The 20890-nt window shown below is 34.2% G+C and overlaps 1 pseudogene; it reads left to right on the top strand.

Annotated features, from left to right (window-relative positions):
- LOC129476728 (gamma-taxilin-like) overlaps positions 1-13561 on the top strand; it is a 38859-nt pseudogene extending 25298 nt beyond the window's left edge.
- Positions 13562-20890: the final 7329 nt, after the last annotated feature.

Genomic DNA, 20890 nt, shown 5'->3' with positions numbered 1-20890 from the left:
ATTTTTCTTGCTTTTAAAATCTTGGATTTAAATATAATAAAAGCAGATAGCACTGTCAATATTTAGACTGTACTGATAACTGTTTAGGTAGAGGTCTTTGGACACTTGTATCCTCGTAAGACTTTGAAAGTAAACTTTGTAAAATAATGATTTAGTTTGTCCCTTTCCTCTTATAAAATTGAAAGTGTAACTCAGAAAGTAGGCTGTAAGATCTTCAGACTGATGTAGGATGGTATACTGCCTAACCAGTGAGAATGACTTTTGGGAAAATAATGTGGAAGAAACTAACTGTGTGGAGCAGTACCTTATTTATATTTAATTATAGTATAGTCAATATCTGGATCATCAGATAATACTTACTTTATAGTACAGCATTTGCTTTTCTCTAGTTATCTACTTAGAAAAAGCTGCTTGCTTTTAAATGACAGATTTCTGGTCATAAATAGGGGGAGGAATTATAGTTTAAAAGCAACACCTCATGGGAGCAATAAATGAACTCACATAGCAGTAGCTTCTTTTTTGAGAGCTTTATCTGTAGGCCTATACTTTTAACATACATTATTTTGGATAATAAGGAAGAACATATGCAGCAGAAAAAAGAGGAGGAAGAAGGTCTTAAAGAAGTAACTGCACATTTCCAAATTAGTTTAACTGAAATTCAAGCCCAGCTGGAACAGCACAAAATACACAGTGCCAAACTGCAGCAGGAGAATGTGGAAATGGGAGAAAAGCTAAAGAAGCTCACTGACCACAAATGGCATTTGGTTTGTTTATAGACAGCTGCTCACCAGCAGCAAAAGCTACACCCTACTGTAAAGTAAAAACTCTTTCACAGGACAGTATTTTAGAACTTCTATGTATGCACAGTAGAAATTACATGTTTATTAGGAAAAGAGTAGAAACCTGTAAACAGAATGACTAAATTGGAGCATCAGTTGGCCCAAGTGTCAGTGGAGTAGGATAAGTAAAGGGATTTCTAGGAGATGTGTACCACTTGTCTCCCATATGATGCTACAAGATTGTCATTATAGCATACAGATATTTTTCTCTTATGCCATCTAGTAATACAGATTTGGTCCCTAAATACTCTGTGTCTCAGATTTCTGTGACAATCTGAACAATATAAATAGGAGTATTGTGCTATTTGTCAGAATAAGGAACCTACTAATTACCCATCACCAAGTCATATTGTTTGTGTAATCAATGAAGTAAAAAGTCTGTGGAGGACTCATAGTTGTTGAACCTGGTCATTGGAGTTATTTTATAAATTGAGTGGAAGTTGTATGATGTCTAAATAAAAAACAAATAGGTGATAACCTGCTTATTTGTTTTTATTTTTTCTTTACTTTTAGAGATCAAATACATAGGGTAATATTTCAATTTTCAAAGGATGCATCCCCTTCCTTTATTATGCTTTAAGCTAGTAAAATATATATTGAAATCCTTACTTAGTAGATTAAAATTGGAAATAGAAGGTGACAATTTAAAATTAATGAAACAGTAAATATTATTTTATGCATATCAAAATGTTATTTTAATTTACACCTTTTCATGCTACTTTTGAAAACATTTTTCTTTAAGATTTTGAGTATCTTTTAAACCATTTTCCTCTATGTTTCAAGAACGTTTCAAACTTATGGAAGTTACAAACTTATAGTAGAATATATCACTTGGCTTTAGCAATTATTTACTTTTGTTTCTAGCAACTCGTTTCCATCTATTTTTAAGCAAATCCAAGATGTTATATCATTTTATTTATTACTATTCAAATGCACGTCATTAAGTAAGATTCTTTTTAAACCATTATCACTACTATATTTACACCAAAAGATTAAACATTACTATGTAATCACATACCTTGTCACTGTACTGTTTAAATATCTGTTACTTCCCCTTTTCTTCAGATTGTTTACATCAAGATCAAAATAAGGTTTATACATTTTATTGTTTTAATATGTCTCAAGGCTTTCTAGTATATAAGCTTCTCCTCCTTTTTTTTCCTTGGAATGTATGTATTAAAGAAATTTTTTAGGCCTATGTAGTGAACTTGTAAAAATTAAATTTGTTTTGTTATAAAGCATGTTATGAATATCATCAGTTTTCTTAAAAGAACGCTTTAAATTCCATTGTTTTAAATAATGGTATTAAAAATGATTAATTTTATTTTATTTTTTATTATTTTACTATTTAGGATTTACATTATTTTAACTGTATTAAACTCTCCAAATTTGCTATAGAAGTAGAAGATTGGGAGAGTACCTGTGTTCAAGTTGTGCTACTTGTAAGTCTTGTTTAGATATTACAGTCTTTTTCTTTTATCAGAAAATAATTGAATAATGATAAAATCAGTTGCAGATTAAGACAGATTATCTGTTGCAGTCTTCTCAAAACTTAATTTAAGTACATTATTTTCACCTAGCATTTCTTCCTTCACATAGAACCTCCATGTATGAAGGGATTTCCTAATGAGTCAATTGTATGTACGATAGCACTTAATGATACAGCTTTTAAATAATAACAGGATTTTACCAAATGTTTAATATGTGCCAGGCATCAAACACCTTACACAGTTTAATTATTGAATAGATTTGGACAGCAACTCTGCAAGTTAGGTATGGTCATGAACCTTTGCAGATAAGGAAACTGTGTTTCACAAGGAGAATAAATTGTCCTGGATCATACAATAAGCTAGGATTTGCTCCAGACCATTTTTTTCATTTTATCAGGCTATCTACAATTAAGGAATTTCAGAAGATTTTGTGAACAAAAAATGTCCAGGAATTATATTATATTCAATATTATATCATATTATATTATATTATATATATAATATTATATTATATATATAATATATTATAATTATATTATAATATAATTATGATTATATTGCATTGAATATAATATAATTATAATTATATTGAATATAATATAATCATAATTATGTTGAATATAATATAATATATTATATTCATATATTTTATATAACATATTCATATATATTATATTGAATATATTATATTAATATAATATAATATATTCTATATTCAATATAATATAATAATTATTATATTCAATAAATGAATTTGATATTTTGATCTCCTTATCCATCTTTTTCTTGATATCAGCTTTTTTTTCCCAGTGTAGGGCAGAAGCAAAAGTACAAATACCATGATGGGGACAGCCCACATCTGATAGGGTGGCGCATGGGGCAGCAGTTAGAGGGTTGTGCTCTTTCCATTGTGGGATAGTTTGCAAGATGATATGTTGTAGCCACTTCTGCAGTGACAGGGACAGAAGGAGTCAGTGTTCTTAACTACAGTGGTAGCAGCAGAAAAGAAGGGTAAGCAGGGTTCTAGAAATTTGTGTTATATTTTCTCCCCACTGTTATTTATTTCTTTGGTTAGTGATGGAAGAAATTCTGTTTTCCTGTAGCAAATTAATAAAGCATTCAAACATAAGGAATTACAACAACAGCTTGTAGATGCCAGACTTTAACAAACAGCACAGCTGATAAAAGAAGCTGATGAAAGACATCAGAGAGAGAGAGAGTTTGTAAGTTCTACTTCTTGAAAAAAAAAAAAAAAAAGGTTGCCAAAATTGTAACCAAAGCCATTTAAAACCAACTCCTCAGTTACCATTGTGCCAGGGCATGCAGTTTTGTTTCTTACTCTCTGGATTTGGGATATGCGAGTCTGTGTGTGTGTATTAACCTTTCTGTTTCTGATGAAATTTTCATATGAAATTTACTGGAGATAAGATTAAATTAGTGGAAAAACAAGATAATTTTGCTTTCTATGTAGTGGTCACCAAGTTAAAGAATTGTTCCAGTTATTAGGCAAGATAGGCCTTGAGATTTAGGGACAGTTAAATTTTACACCAACTTAGAGAACATGAGACTTCTACCTAGTGTTACATTTCATTTTTAAATAAGCAATTTAAAAATTAGTAAATGATTTGTTTACTTTGATTATATTCTGTGTAATTTTCTGACAAAATTATCTGTGTCTTAGTCAGCATTGTTGCTAGAATATGTATTCAGATTTCATCTGTCCATAATTGAGAACACAGAAAAAATCTCATTTGAGTGTATGCATTTACCCCCACAGAAATGAAACTATATTCTATGAATGAAAAATGATTTTAATAATATGGTGTATTACATTGTCTTCATTCAAGTAATGTAGGCCCTGAGTAGAGAATGTTATGAATATTAGTGTTTTTCTCATTCAAGCCCCTCATATTGAATGTGACTAGGATTTGGAAAGATGTTTCACACAGCATGTCTCTTCAGTGCAAGCTGACAGATACCAGTGCACAATTAAAGGAACTAAATTGCACCTTTCAACTTGGAGTATAAATTTTGTATGTATATCTATGTGTCTATTTTGTGGTTTAAGGCTTATTTACATAATATATGACATTTTACCTCAGCAATTCAGTGACTGAATTTCACAGCTGCTTCTTATTCATCTGTATTATCTATGTTTCTGAAAAACTCAAATATTAACTAATCTCTTTTCTTCTCTTAGCTGTTCCTCGCCTGTGGTTTTAAAAAACTGACCAGAAACTAGGTCTCTATTTTCATTGCTTTGCTGCATATTCTTTTAACCTGCTCTTGTCCTTTACAGAGTTGGGGGGCTTTCTAAATAACCTAGACAATGTCAAGATTCTTAGCTGCGTTTTCTCTCTATCAGTGTACATGTCTAGTTATTCCTCATGTAAAACACAACATTTCAACCCTGAGTATTATAAACTTTATTATGCTTCTAGGTTACTTTTTCTCTTTAAGCAATTATTCCTACATTCCTAAGTGTTCACCAGTGGAGCAGATAAGAGATACAAGTAGTTAGAAATTGTGATAATTGGGTTGACCTGTCATTGTTGCTAGGATAATTACTGGAAGATTAAACCTATCTATTAGACATTTTAACCATGTTTATAATTGTTGTTAGTATTCTGTCAGAATGTTTCTGTTTTCTAGTTATTAAAAGAAGCAACAGAATTAAGGCACAAATATGAAGAAATGAAACAAGAAGAAGCACAACTGAAAGAGCAGGTAACTTAACAACAGACAATAGCAGAATTTGTGTCTCCTTGTTCCCAGCCACAGACCAGAACAGAGGATTTGATTCTTGTCCTCTTGGAAACTTTCTCTTCTTTTAGGGTGACCAATTCATTCTGATTTGCCTTGATTTTTTTTTTGGCACCATAAATGATTTTTATTCATTTTGGCACCCCTAGTTCCACGTTGATGATGATGGCTGATTGTGATGGCTATTTTGAAAGTTGGCTTTCCTCTATCCCAGATATTTTATCTAAAACCTTTAGAATTTTGTCTTATGGGTAGCTACATAGAATTTTAAAATATTACAAATGGCCAGACAGTCCTACTTCCCCATAAGATTTTGTGTGTGTGTGTGTGTGTGTGTGTGTGTATGTGTGTGTGTACGCTTTCTAAAAAAAAATTGGTGCTCTCTCCATTTTTCAGTCTGGACCCAGCATAGTGTCCCATTCTAGTCTTTATGTGCTTTTATTGTTTGAGATAAAGAAAACAGATGCTGTATGTTCACTTTCTAAGGAAAGGTATCAGAAATGTTGTGCAGAAAAAGCATAGATATGTGTGATTTTCCAGAAAATCACAATGGAACATCTGCACTTTGTGTACTTGATGTGAAAGCTTCTGATTTAGGATACTGCAATAATAAGACTAGCTATTGCTTTAAAGGAGTATGTAGAGATACGGATAGACAGTGTGCACAGTTATTTGGAAAATTTTCTAAGTCTGCTAATCTGTGTATAGAAGAAGTTAATTTTCTAAATGACAAATTTGGAAAATGTGGTTCCTGTTGTCATTTTTATGATATCATTTGTGGAAAGATTGTCTGTCACTGGACACATTCAGAACCAGTATCAATGACAGACTTTGATATACAATATACTTACTTTGGAGGTCATGTATGTTTGTCGGTACATGCAAGAAATGGTTCAAAACATGGGGGACCTATACAGAACCTGTAACTGCTTGTGGTCAGCACAAGGTATGTAGAGTCCAAGGATGCAGATATCCTAGTGTAATAAATATAACAAGATTTAACAAATTGCAGAGAGATTGAGGTTTGCAATGAACATTTCCGTTGTCAGTGTGATCCTGGTTATGAAAAAACGTAACTAAATGTAATGTTCTGTGTGGCTTGCTGCTGTTATTCTCTCACCTAAAATAAAAAGTCTATGATGATGGCGTTAATAGAAAATTGCTTTTTTGACCTCTTTTAGATTATCTTTTTCTTAACTGTACTCCCACTAATTTTCTCCCCCATCAAACTGTTTGGCTTCTGGTTTATTTTTCTGCATACATAAAGGAAAGAGTTAGCCTTAATATTAAGCTAAGAACTAGATACCCTCAACTAAGCTAAATACTCTGAAGGGATGCTCTTTTTACAAGAAAAGCTTTTCAAATGTAAGAAGACTTGGTAATACCCAAAGCATTATAGTTATATGAAATTCATAGTTATACCACTGTACTTTAGCTTTTATTACAACTGATGGAGTAGAGCTAATAAGTGATTTTACTTTTTGTTTGTTTATTTTGTTTTGTTTTTTGAGACAAAGTCTCACTGTGTCTGCCAGGCAGGAGTACAGTGGTGCAATCTGAGCTCACTGCAACCTCTGCCTTCTGGATTCAGGCAATTCCCCTGCCTTAGTCTCCCAAATAGCTGGGACTACAGGCACTTGCCACCATGCCCGGCTTATTTTTGTGTTTTTAGTAGATATGTGGTTTCACCACATTGTCGAGGCTGGTCTCGAACTCCTGACATCGTGATCCACCTGACTTGGCCTCCCAAAGTGCTGGGATTACAAGCGTGAGCCTCCATGCCCAGCCTTACATTTTAACATTTACAGTTAAAGATGATGAAGACAGTGAAGTTTTGGTGCATTTCAGTGGGTTATAAAAATTTCAGGCATATATTCTGCAGTACAGGGATTGGGTATGTGTTTCTGTTGTTTTTCAGTCATTTATCAAACTTAATGTTTAATTATATTAAGTTTTTTGAAAGTTATTATGTTATTTTAAAATCTTTTGGGGTTTTAAATTGCTTTTCTGAAACTGAATATTTGATCTTTTTTTCTATAGCTTTTCCTTTATGTGGATAAGTTTGAAGAATTCCAGGCTACCATGGCAAAAACCAATGAACTTTTACAGCCTTCAAGCAGGAAATGGAAAAGGTATTTACATATTTTTAATAGAATATTGTGTAAAAAGTAATTGATATAAGAGGTTATTTTAAGCATAACTGTGGCCAGGCATGGTGGCTCACACCTGTAATTCCAGCATTTTGGGAGGCCAAGATAGGAAGATTGCTTGACAAGAGGAGTTCAAGACCAGCCTCGGTACCATATTGCTACAAAAGTGGGGCGAAAAAAAGGTGGCCATACGTGGTGGTGTGCAGTTGTAGTTCCAGCTACTTGGGAGGACGAGGTAGAAGGATTGTTTAAGGCCAGGAGGTCGAGGCTACAGTGATCCATGACCATGTCACTATACTTCAGCCAAGGTGACACAGGGAGACTCTGTCTCTGAAAGAAAAACCAAAAAAAAAAATTGCTACTTATTTGAGTTTATATTAATCTGATAGTATCTTTTTTTTTCTTTCACCAGCTTATTCAGGCATTTTGCCCTGAAATTGCCCCAGAATACTAATTATCATGATATTCTGAGACTTCTATTATAATTAAAGAGAATTCTTCCATTAACAACAGTTTATTTGTAGATGATTTTTGTTTAGTCACCTCACTTGATTACTCAGTTCTTTCACATAGGCTTATGTGAACTGAAAATTTTATATAAAATTATTTTAAAAATACAAGCCAAGGAAACTAATAATATATCTTGGTAGGAATAGCTTTATTTCTGAGGACCTAGCTAAACCTGAAATATATTTACTCTTTGAAATTTAAACTATATATATATATAGTTTATATATATATACAGTTTATATATATTGTTTATATTTATATTTTTATATTATTTCTATATATATTTTATTATTTCTATATATAGTTTATATATACACACAATATACAAGATGTATTCTTAATACAAAATTTAATTATCTATCTAAACTATATATATATTACATATAAACTATATATATATATATTCACACAATATACAAAATCTATTCTTAATTAATACAAAATTTAAACCAGTTTTTAAAATTAGATGTAGAAAAATGATCTGGGTTATTCCAATTCAGAATACAGGCTGAAATAGCAATTTTAAAGAGCAGAATTATCGGTCTCCCCAAATAAACATGAACTCTGAAACTGAGATCTCTAGCTTGCACTTTGTGACTTCCTTAGGGTGAGTCATTTACCTTGGCATTTCCCTGTTTAAGCTGAGATTTCTTTAAAATATGCTGATGGGAGATAGTACAGTAGTTGTGTCTGGGAAATTCATAAGCATTCAATATATGTTAGTCTTGATTATTATTTGATCTTTTTGTTCTATAGATGACCATAGAACAAGTTACTTAACTTTTCCATGTCTTTCTTTTCTCATGGTTAAAAATAAAAGGAACAAAAACATCTAATATACTTCAGTCAATGCTTGGTTGTGTTAAATACTCAAATTACTACCTTGATTACTTTTTAGACAGTAATTTGGAGAATTCACTGAGTAACAAATTAGTTCTTCCTGCCTATCCTTTCAGCTGTGACTCCAGTGGAAGCGGAACTGTTAGGCACAGTGAAAGTGTTAGATGGACTGTAGCATATGCTACATAGTTGGTGTAAAGGTGACTGTAGTTCAGCACCTAACAGATCTTCCAGAGGGTTTTGTACGAGTTTGACTTGTGATACAGTTTTGTTTGTTAACCAAAGCACAGGATATTTGCTCTCTCTTACCGTTATTTTCCTTAACATTACCTGGCTCATTACCTGTATTTGGAACAAAGCTGATGGAAGGATATACCTAAAGTTTATCCTGAGTTTCTGGGAATTCGGTTCTTGTAGTATAGGTTCTTCCTTCCCTTATTTTTGGACCATTTTGATCTTTATCAAAATGTGAAATAAAGCAATCTTGTGAATGGAAAGGATAAGTGAAACTAAGGATTTGGAAATGTTAATATCTCTTTCCTGATTACTTACCTAAATTATGCTACCTCTAGTTCTTACACTGATTTGCTTTCAGATTCTTGAGCTACTTTGGGGCTGAGAGTATATAAAATAATCTGGTGGATTAGTTTAATTTATCATTTCTCCAGAAAACTCTTGGACATTTTTTCATATACTTCAGGAGCAGGAGGTCTCAGCTCTACTGTCCACAGCTGAGCTGAGCTACACACCAGTCTTAATTGAGAGAATTCAGCTACCATGTGCTGATTCCCATGAAATTAAGGACAACAAATTTGTTTACTTTTAATGTGAAACTTCTGCTTTGGTTACTGCTGCTTTTACCGTAGGAGCTTCTGAGATAAGCTTTGCTGACAAAAGACAGATACCACTTACTCTTATAAAGACAACACAGGTGTCAGCTGGTTGAGAAGGGTGCAATGATGGAGGAAGGGAAGAACATTGTAAAGTGATTTCTGTGGTGGATCAGGAAATGAAACTTAGAATTTAAATTTCTGATTATGTTGATTCACAGCTGATGAAGAAAATTAAAAAACTGGAAAAAGAAATGGTAATATGGTGTACCAAATGGGAAAATAATAATAAAACACTTCTGCAAATGGCTGAAGAGGTAAGAAGGTTTTACATGACTAAATAATGGGTACTTACTTATTTCAGTATGAATAGTAAGTCATTATTTAGCCTTAACTAAATAACCTCTGCAAGTGACTTTACCTTCAGAATGTGTGCCTAATAACTACAAGTTTTATTTATACACTTTCCTGTAGCAAGTTAGATTTTCTTGCATATGATAAACTTTTCTCTCAACATAGTTATTATCTCAGCGTTTAGTTGAAGAAAACTTTATCATATCGAGATTTTGCTTTCCTGTATAGCAAAGTTGAGGTTGCACAAAGTCGGTGTTATTAAACTGGCTTCGCTTTTCCCCCATAGTCTTTTGCTTTGTTAAATTCTGGTGTTGCCCAGGAATTTGCATTTCCAGGTATTCAAGAGAGGCTGATATTGCTGGTTTAGATACTGTGACTTTGAGAGTCACTTGCTCTATGTTAGAAAAGATAGCTTTATTCAGATTTTCCCCTAAGAGCATGAATTAGTATCTCAGTTGCTTTTCTACCTTGATTTATTCATTTCCAAAAGGCAACTAAGTACATTTTACCAAGTTTGCTGTAAATATAGCTGAGATGCATACCATTTGCCGTCACTTAAGTTTTTATTTTGTAAACTTGATTGGACTAATTATAGCATTTCATAAGAAAATGTTGGAACATTCTCTTCTCAAAAATGGTAGAAAGGAAGAAAAACCCACGTAAAAATAACTTTAATGAACTCTTACTGCTGGCATTTTTTAAACATTTTCTCAAGTTATTTTTATTATACCAATGATAATATTTATAGCAATAATTATCATTTAATGGTAGATATTATAATGTATAATGAATTGATTCAGTTAGATTTTACAATGAGCAGTCTACTCAGTCATCCTATGAGACTTCAGTAACGAGATAATATGGCTAAAACAAATTATTTATATTTGGGTAGAAAAACTGCAAGTAGATGAAAATAGCATCTTCCCTTAATAGTTGGATATGATTTTATGTTCTTTATATGTATTTTTAGCTCTTCACTAAAGAGCTTATTAGATGATAGAAAAAGCATAATATGGCTTATTTTAATTAAGATAATTAAAATTGACGGTTATCAGTTTGAAATTATTTTTTCAGAAAGCAGATAGATGTGCATTCCCTTGGTGAGTTATTTTATATACAAAAGAAATGAACAATTATAACATTATTTTTTGCTTCTATAGGAAAAGTTTTGCTGGTATTTTTTATTAATAGCCTTGATTTTCTTCACACTTCATAAGTCATACTTAAAGTCAAAAGGTCCATTTTGGTTATTTTAAGGAAAATGACAGAGATAATTTTTATTGCATTGCATAACAATAATTTTAAATATTTAACATAGCACTATATAGTGAGGTTTAAGACATGAAAACAAAGCAACTTTTTTTTTATTATGGCTCAATTTCCTCAATTTTGGATACAGTAACCTAATGATATTTAATAAGATTACATAAATCTTATCTTTTTTTCTTACAGAAAACTATTCGTGATAAAAATTATAAGGTCTTTCAAATAAAATTGGAGCGGTTAGAGAAGCTGTGCAATTCTGCCAATTTTGAGGAATTCAAGGTTTACAGTCACATCATTTGGAAAGTCATACAAATATTGTCAAAAAACTGATCTGAATCAAATATGCCATGCTTGTTTCTTAATCCATTGGAGTTTTGCTTATCACACACACATATATATGAATATATATACACATATATACACACACACATACACACACACACACACAGAGATCATTTAAATGTAAATGATGTTAAGAAAAACCAAAACAGTACCACATGCAGGCAAGTCATTGGACCAATAGGCTTAATATTTATGAAACTGAAAATTGTTCTGCTTTAGTTTCAGGTTACAATTATGTTTAAAGAAAAAAAAATCAGTATCTAGATCTCTGTACTTGGCATGGAAAATTTTGAACTATTTATTCCTTAATTTTTCTTTCATTTCAGTTTCTCTTAGAGCTAAATGGTTTTACACATATTCTCTTGTCAGATTTGTGGTCTAATAGAGGTAGAAAATGGAAATTTTCCCAGTACTTAGAAATATGGTACTTAGGAAGAAGTCTAGGATGTGAATTACATATACACTTCCCCTAGTGACTATGATAATCAAGGGGCAGATAGCAGAGGAAAATAAGTTAACATGAAATTTGACAAATTTTATTACTTTGCCAAAATTAGCAAAACAAAAATATTCACCTTCCCCTGCTCACCCCCCAACTTTTTATAAATATTCAATTCAGCTACAAAACGAAATACTGGACCCACTTCTTTCAGAGGAGATAAAGATACCTTATATACCCTAAAGTTAATACCAGCAGTCATATTTTATCAGATGGAAAGCTGGAAGTAAGCTCTTAATGTTATACTAAGGCAATTTCTTAGGCTGTGACACTTCTTTGTGGTACTTGTTTTGTGTGAAAGGTAAATTTTGAGGAGAAAGCAATGTGAAAAACAGAACTTGGTCTGTTGTTTTTGGCATACTGTTTATGTTAGATACCCTGTGTTACAATATTGAGAAGATCTGGATTGTATTTTGGAATTTGGTTTCCTTTCAGAATTATTCCTCTGGCTAGCAGTGGAAACAACAACAACAACAAAACCCAAAGGAACCCTTTGCAGAAGATTCCCTTGTAAATGTCCTTGTGGCATGCCCAGTATCTGCAGTGTTCTAGAATAGGAGTTGGCAAACCTCTCTGTTTGCTAAGCCTGCAGAGTTGAACATGTCCATAAATGTATACAATCTGACCCTGTTTTTAGCCCTGTTTCTGGACACTGTAGCTGACCAAGAAAATGTTTAAATGTTGAGATCAATTAAATTGTTTTGTTGTATCATTCTGGAGTTGTCACATGTATAGTGGCAGGGGATTCCAACCTATAGAAAAAACATGAGTCTAGAATGACAGAAATGTGTCATCTTCAAATGTGTATTAATACATTTCTTGATGATGAGACCAATATTTCTAAGTTAATGGAACTATTTTATTACACCTGATAATCACAGTTCAGTTCTTGTCTGTTGCAGAATTATCTACCTCTTTCAAACTGTAAATGAAAATAACTGTGAAAAAAAGGATGCAGTACTGATAAACACACTGCTTTGTTTTTATCTCGCCTTTTTTTTAAGGATATGATTTTATAAGAGGCAGTTCTCTTTTGCTTTTCAAGACTTCTGTAGAGTTTGTGGTTTTGTTTTGTTTTGTTTTTTTACCTAATATGAATCTTATTTTATCTACTCAACTTCGTTCAGGTTAACTAAAGATATAATGGTTAATATAGTAGCCTCTGTGTATTCTTTATAATGGATGTCACCTTAACTGTGTAACAGTGAAGTTCAAAAATAACTGTTGGAAAAAGTTGCTATTTCTAAGGTCTTAAAAAACATAGTTAATTGCACAATTTAAAGATGCATTACCATCTGGTTAGTTGGCAAAAATAACTTCATTCCGTCAGATCTCTGTTAGCATGGCCACTCCCAAACCCCCATTTAAAGTAGGTGATCTACCCCCTTTAAAGTAGGTGACTTTAAGATTTCTGTAGTTTAACTTCTGGCAAGGTTTTTAAGAATCACAGTATCCAAGAATTTTTCTACTATCAGTTAACCTTAGCCTATTCAAATTTACTGGGAACTGAATAGATATAAATAGCAGGTGATACTTGTATAAAGAATTTCAGTGATTTATTATTAAGTTAGTCATGGGTGAGCAAAAGTTAATATAACATTATGTAAACAATTAGACAGCTTTTACTTTCTAGACCAGGGTTCCCAACCCCCAACTGGTAGTGATCATGGCCAGTTAGGAACCAGGATGCACAGCAGGAGGTGAGCAGCAAGTGGGCAAGTCCACCTCTTGTGAGATCAACAGCAACATTAGATTCTCATTGGAGCACTAACCCTGTTGTGCCCTATGCATGCGAGTGATCCATCTGCATGCTCCTTGTAAGAATCTAATGCCTGATAACCTGTCCCCCCAGATGGTACTGTCTAGTGGCAGGAAAACAAGCTCACAGCTCCCACTGATTCTATATTATGGTGAGTTATATAATTGTTTTATTATGTATTGCAATGTAGTAATAATAGAAATAAAGTGCAAAATAAATATTATGCATTGAACCATCCCCAAACCATCCTCCTCCCTCCAGCCCCTCAACTGCCCTGTCTGTGGAAAAATCATCTTCTATAAAACTTATCCTTGGTGCCAGAAAAGTTGGGGACTGCTGTTCTAGACAACCTTGAAGGAAAGCAAGTTGAGGCACTTTTAAAAGAGATCAAGAAGTAATGTAATGGAAAATAGAAATAGGGAGTGCCAAGAATCCGTTTCTATTAGAACAGCCATTAAATAGGCAAAAACATCAACTCTTTTGGCACTCTGGAATCGAATATAAACAGAGACCCCAGGGTACTACTTAGTTTAGAATGAAGAGACTGCTAAAGTTCTCTAAGGATTGTGGCATTTGACTACCTGCCTATTATCCCATATTGTCCACCTTGGCAATAGTTGTGGAGACAGCAGCCCCACATTACTGATATAGCTTACTGGCTTTAACAAGATGAATGAAATAAGAACAAAACTTGAAGTTAATTTTCTTAAAAAAAAATCAAAATTTGTAGGTATATTAAAAGGAAACTCAGAGCAATGAATATTTGTAAATACATTATAAGATAAGAAAGATCTTCAATTAATAACATGTTCATACCTTAAGGAAAAAGGAAAAGGCAAACTACTAGCTACCAGAGGAAGGAAATCAATATTAGCGTATAGATATGTGAAGCAGATAATATAAAAATAATAGAATCTCTGAAACCTATGGTTCCTCCTTGGAAAAAGATCAAAGTTGTCAAACCTTTAACTGGACTTCCTGAAAATGAAAGAAGATGTAAATAAGCAAAATTAGAAATGAAAGTGGGGACATTACTACTCCACAGTAAAAATGGCCATAAGAAAATACTATGGAGCCAGGTGTGGTGACTAACACCTGTAATCTTAGCACTTTGGTATGCTGAGGCAAGTGGATTGCTTGAGTTCAGGAGTTCAAGACCAGCCTGAGTAACATGGCAAATGCCTGTCTCTATACAAAAATACAAAATTAGCCCAGTGGTGATGGATGCCTGTAGTCCCAGCTACCTGGGTGGCTGAGGCAGAAGGATCCCGAGACCAGGAGTTGGAGGCTACAGTGAGTCATGATCCTGATGGTGCACTCCAGCCTGGGCAATAGAGGGAGACACTGTCTCAAAACAGAAAATACTGTGAACAATTGTGTGCCAACAAATTAGATAATTTAGATGAAATGTATACATTCTTTTTTAATATACTTTAAGTTCTGGGGTGCCTGTGCAGAATGTGCAGGTTTGTTACACAGGTATACACGTGGCATGGTGGTTTGCTGCACCCATCAACCTATCATCAACATTAGGTATTTCTCCTAATGCTATCCCTCCTCTAGTCCCCCACCCCGCAACAGGCCCTGGTGTGTGATGTTCCCCTCCCTGTGTCCATGTGCTCTCATTGTTCATCTCCCACTTATGAGTGAGAACCCCTTCCCCTTCCCCTTCCTCTTCCCTTCCCTCCCTTTTTATCCGAGGTGGAGTCTCACTGTGTCACCAAGCAGGCAGGGGCACAATCTCAGCTCACTGCAACCTCCACTTGAGTTCAAACAATTCCTCTGTCTCAGCCTCCCAAGTGGCTGGGACTATAGGCCTGCATCACCATGTCCAGCTAATTTCTGTATTTTTAGTAGAGACAGGGTTTCACCATATTGGTCAGGATGGTCTCGATCTCTTGACCACAGATGGTCCACTTGCCTCGGCCTCCCCAAATGCTGGAATTACAGGCATGAGACACCATGCCTGGCCTTGGTTTTCTGTTGTGTTAGTTTGCTGAGAATGATGATTTCCAGCTTCATCCATGTACTTACAAAGGACATGAACTCATTCTTTTCATGGCTGCATAGTATTCCGTGGTATATATGTACCACATTTTCTTTATCCAGTCTATCACTGAAGGGCATTTGGGTTGGTTCCAAGGGTTTGCTAATATAAAGAGGGCTGCAGTAAACATAAGTGTGCATGTGTCTTTATAGCAGGATGATTTATGATCCTTTGGGAATATAGCCAGTAATGGGATTGCTAGGTCAAATAGTATTTCTGTGTCTAGATTCTTGAGAAATTGCCAAACTGTCTTTCACAATGGTTGAACTAATTTACACTCCCACCAATAGCGTAAAAGCATTTCTATTTTTCTGTGGCCTCACCAGCATCTGTTGTTTCCTGACTTTTTATTAATTGCCATTCTACCTGGTGTGAGATGGTATCTCATTGTGTTTTTGATTTGCCTTTCCCTAATCACCAGTGATGAGCTTTTTTTCATCATCAAATGATGATGAGCTCATCAAATGATGATGTGCATTTTTTGTTTGGCTGCATAAATGTCTTCTTTTGAGAAATGTCTGTTCATGTCATTTGCCCACTTTTTGATGGGGTGTTGTTTTTTTTTAAACTGTAAATTTGTTTAAGTTTCTTGTAGATTCTAGATATTAGACTTTTGTCAGATGGGTAGCTTACAAAAGTTTTCTCCCATTCTGTACATTGCCTGTTCACTCTTATGATAGTTTCTTTCACTGAGCCGAAGATCTGTAGTTCAGTTAGATTCCATTTGACAATTTTGGCTTTTGTTACCATTGCTTTTGGTGTTTCAGACATGAGGTCTTTGCCCATGCCTATGTCCTGAATGGTATGTGCCAAATTTTCTTTATCCAGCCTATCATTGATGGGCCCTTGGGTTGGTTCCAAGTATTTGCTATTGTGAACAGTGCTGCAATAAACATACATGTGCATGTGTCTTTATAGTAGCATAATTTATAATCCTTTGGTTATATACCCAGTAATGGGATTGCTGTATCAAATGGTATTTCTAGTTCTAGATCCTTGAGGAATTGCCACATGATCTAGCACAGAAAACCTGGAACAGAGCTATAAGAAACAGACTGCATCAGTAATCAAAACACTCACACTTCTGGGCCCCAGGGCTCCTATGTATAATCCCAGCCTTTTCAGAGGCTGAGGCGGGTAGATCTCTTCATCGTGGGAGGATGAGGCAGCAGTGAGCTGAGATGATAGCACTGCACTCCAGCCTGGATAACAGAGTGAGACCTTTCTCACAAAAACACACACAAAAAACAAAAAATACTCCCTACACAAACTAAGACCTGATAGCTTCAATGTCCAAAAAATGGAAAAAGAGTGAACACTTCCAACCTCATTCTATAAAACATTACTCTCATGAAAACAAATAAACTTCATGATCATGTAGACTGGAACAGAAAAGTCATTTTAAAGTACCATCCTTCCATGACTAAAAACACTCAAAAACTAGACGTAAGGGGAACAGAGGAACTTTCTTAACATGATAAAGGACTTCCTCAAACAAGCCACACTGCAGCCTTGACCTCCTGGGCTCAAAAAATCCTTGTGCCTCAGCCTCTCATGTAACTGGGACTACATGCATGCACCACCATGACTGGCTCTCGTTCTGTTGCCCAGGCTTGTCTCAAACTCCTGTAATCAAATGACACTCCTATCTCAGCCTCCCCAAATCCTGGGATTGTAGACATGAGCCACCATGCTTGGCTAAGAGCATTTAGAAAACACAGTTAACATTTAAGTTATTACTAACTGTAGGCATCTTTTGAATTGCATGCCTATATCAAAACGTCTCATGTACCCCATAAATATATACACCTACTATGTAGTAACAAAAAAAAAAATTAAAAACCACAATTAAAGTACTTGAACAACAGTCTTCCCCTGAGGTTAAGAACAAGAAAAGTCTCTTTTTTTTTAGTATTTTACTGATTTTCAAGTTTTTAAAAATTATGCAAACACTACATGCTTTTTATAAGAATTATCATTACTGAAATAAGTGAAAAATATAACTAACAAAATTGTTATCATTCTCCTGTCCTCACCCTCTCAGTCCCCAGAGGAGCCTCCTGTAAAGGACACCCATTTTTACTTTTTACGAGACATACAAGTATTTTATGAGTACTTTACGAGACTTACAAGCCATAAAGTTAGGCCAGAAAAAGACATGACATTACCATATAACAGGTATTTCTGTCTTTATATACCAGCAATGAAATTTGTGAAATTTCTCAAAATTGAAAATTTAGAAAATAATTTTAATTACAATGTTTTGAGAGTAACATATACTCAAATTTATTCACAGAGGTAAATTACTTGTACACAGAAAACTACAAAGTAGTGCCGAAAAAAAATTAAAGAAGTCCTTAAGTAGATAGAAAGATAGGCCATATTCATAAAATATGTTATTAAAAGTCTAAAGGCTTTTAATGAAAAAATGGAAAAGCACATCCTCAGAATTATATAGAATTGCAAGGAATCGTAAATAATCAAGTTGAAAGACTCACACTGCTTGACTTCAACACCTACCACAAGCCAGTAACTGAAACAGTGCCATAGAATAAAAATAGTCATATAAGTCAGTTTAATAGAATTGATAATGCAGGACAAACTTGTCTCTCTATGCCTAATTGATTTTCAACAAAAATGCCTAAGATAATTTGATTGGGCATTGACACTTCTAGAAATGGTGTTGGAAGAAAGAAAGAGCTATATGTAAAAGAATTATATCATACTTGTTTCTTATATAATTAAGGTGGCTCAAAAACCTAGATGCAACAGCTAAAACTATACAATTTAGAATTAAACAAACGAAACTACTTGAAGAATAAAATCTTTATGTCTTTGAATTTGGTATTAAATTCTTAGTTATGACACCAAAAGCATGAGCAAATAATAATACCAATAAAATTGAACCTCAAAATTAAAACCTTTACTGCATCAAAAAATTAGAATGTAAGTAGAAAAATATTTGTAAATATTTTGTCTCATTTTATAGATTTATGTCTCATAAAATATTTATGTCTGCTCAATAAAATAAGACAAAACATTTCTATGTTATATATCTAATAAGAATATGGTATACATATAAAAACAACAAAAAAGTAAACAAATTAGAAAAAATAACTTGAAAGATTTCTGCACGAAATCTGCATGAAAAGATGTTCAATGTTAGTAATCATTAGGAAAATGCAAATGAAAATAATAATACTTTTATTAATATTTTATTTCTTGCAAAGATGATCAAGAACTGCTCAAGAGAACAAACATGAAAGTTATTCTTGAATATTTACAAACAAGAATTTTAAGAAAATAAGGACCTTAATGGTTAACTTAATGGGGAATTCCCTGCTACTTGCATTTTTTTTTTAATTATACTTTAGGTTTTAGGGTACATGTGCACAATGTGCAGGTTTGTTACATATGCCATGTGCCATGTTGATTTCCTGCACCCATTAACTCGTCATGTAGCATTAGGTATATCTCCTAATGCTGTCCCTTCCCCCTCCCCCAACCCCACAACAGTCCCCGGTGTGTGATGTTCCCCGTCCTGTGTCCATGAGTTCACATTGTCCAGTTCCCACCTATGAGTGAGAACATGCGATGTTGGGTTTTTTGTCCTTGCAATAGTTTATTGAGAATGATGATTTCCCGTTTCATCCATGTCCCTACAAAGGACATGAACTCATCATTTTTTATGGCTGCATAGTATTCCATGGTGTATATGTGCCGCATATTCTTAATCTAGTCTATTGTTGTTGGACATTTGGGTTGGTTCCAACTCTTTGCTATTGTGAATAGTGCCGCAATAAACATATGTGTGCATGTGTCTTTATACCAGCATGATTTATAGTCCTTTGGGTATATACCCAGTAATGGGATGGCTGGGTCAAATGGTATTTCTAGTTCTAGATCCCTGAGGAATTGCCACACTGACTTCCACAATGGTTGAACTAGTTTACAGCCCACCAACAGTGTAAAAGTGTTCCTATTTCTCCACATCCTCTCCAGCACCTGTTGTTTCCTGCCTTTTTAATGATGGCCATTCTAACTGGTGTGAGATGGTATCTCACTGTGGTTTTGATTTGCATTTCTCTGATGGCCAGTGATGATGAGCAGTTCTTCATGTGTTTTTTGGCTGCATAAATGTCTTCTTTTGAGAAGTGTCCGTTCATGTCCTTTGCCTGCTTTTTGGTGGGGTTGTTTGTTTTTTTCTTGTAAATTTGTTTGAGTTCATTGTACATTCTGGATATTAGCCCTTTGTCAGATGAGTAGGTTGCAAAAATTTTCTCCCATTCTGTAGGTTGCCTGTTCACTCTGATGGTAGTTTCTTTTGCTGTGCAGATGCTCTTTAGTTTAATTAGATCCCATTTGTCAATTTTGGCTTTTGTTGCCATTGCTTTTGGTGTTTTAGATATGAAGTCCTTGCCCACACCTATGTCCTGAATAGTATTGCCTAGGTTTTCTTGTAGAATTTTAATGGTTTTAGGTCTAACATTTAAGTCTTTAATCCATCTTGAATTAATTTTTGTATAAGGCGTAAGGAAGGGATCCAGTTTCAGCTTTCTACATATGGCTAGCCAGTTTTCCCAGTACCATTTATTAAATAGGGAATCCTTTCCCCATTTCTTGTTTTTGTCAGGTTTGTCAAAGATCAGATAGTTGTAGATATGCGGCATCATTTCTGAGGGCTCTGTTCTGTTCCATTGATCTATGTCTCTGTTGTGGTACCAGTACCATGCTCTTTTGGTTACTGTAGCCTTGTAGTATAGTTTGAAGTCAGGTAGCGTGATGCCTCCAGCTTTGTTCTTTTGGCTTAGGATTGACTTGGCGATGCGAGCTCTTAGTTGGTTCCACATGAACTTTAGGGTAGTTTTTTCCAATTCTGTGAAGAAAGTCATTGGTAGCTTGATGGCGATGGCATTGAATCTATAAATTATCTTGGGCAGTATGGCCATTTTCACAATATTGATTCTTCCAACCCATGAGCATGGAATGTTCTTCCATTTGTTTGTATCCTCTTTTATTTCATTGAGCAGTGGTTTGTATTTCTCCTTGAAGAGGTCCTTCACATCCCTTGTAAGATGGATTCCTAGGTATTTTATTCTCTTTGAAGCAATTGTGAATGGGAGTTCACTCATGATTTGGCTCTCTGTTTGTCTGTGATTTGTGTACAAGAATGCTTGTGATTTTTGTACATTGATTTTGTA

The sequence above is a fragment of the Symphalangus syndactylus genome, chromosome Y (assembly GCF_028878055.3).
Source record: "Symphalangus syndactylus isolate Jambi chromosome Y, NHGRI_mSymSyn1-v2.1_pri, whole genome shotgun sequence".
NCBI lineage: Eukaryota > Metazoa > Chordata > Mammalia > Primates > Hylobatidae > Symphalangus > Symphalangus syndactylus.
Note: the sequence above shows the minus strand (reverse complement) of the source record. Positions and strands in the feature narration are given on the sequence as shown.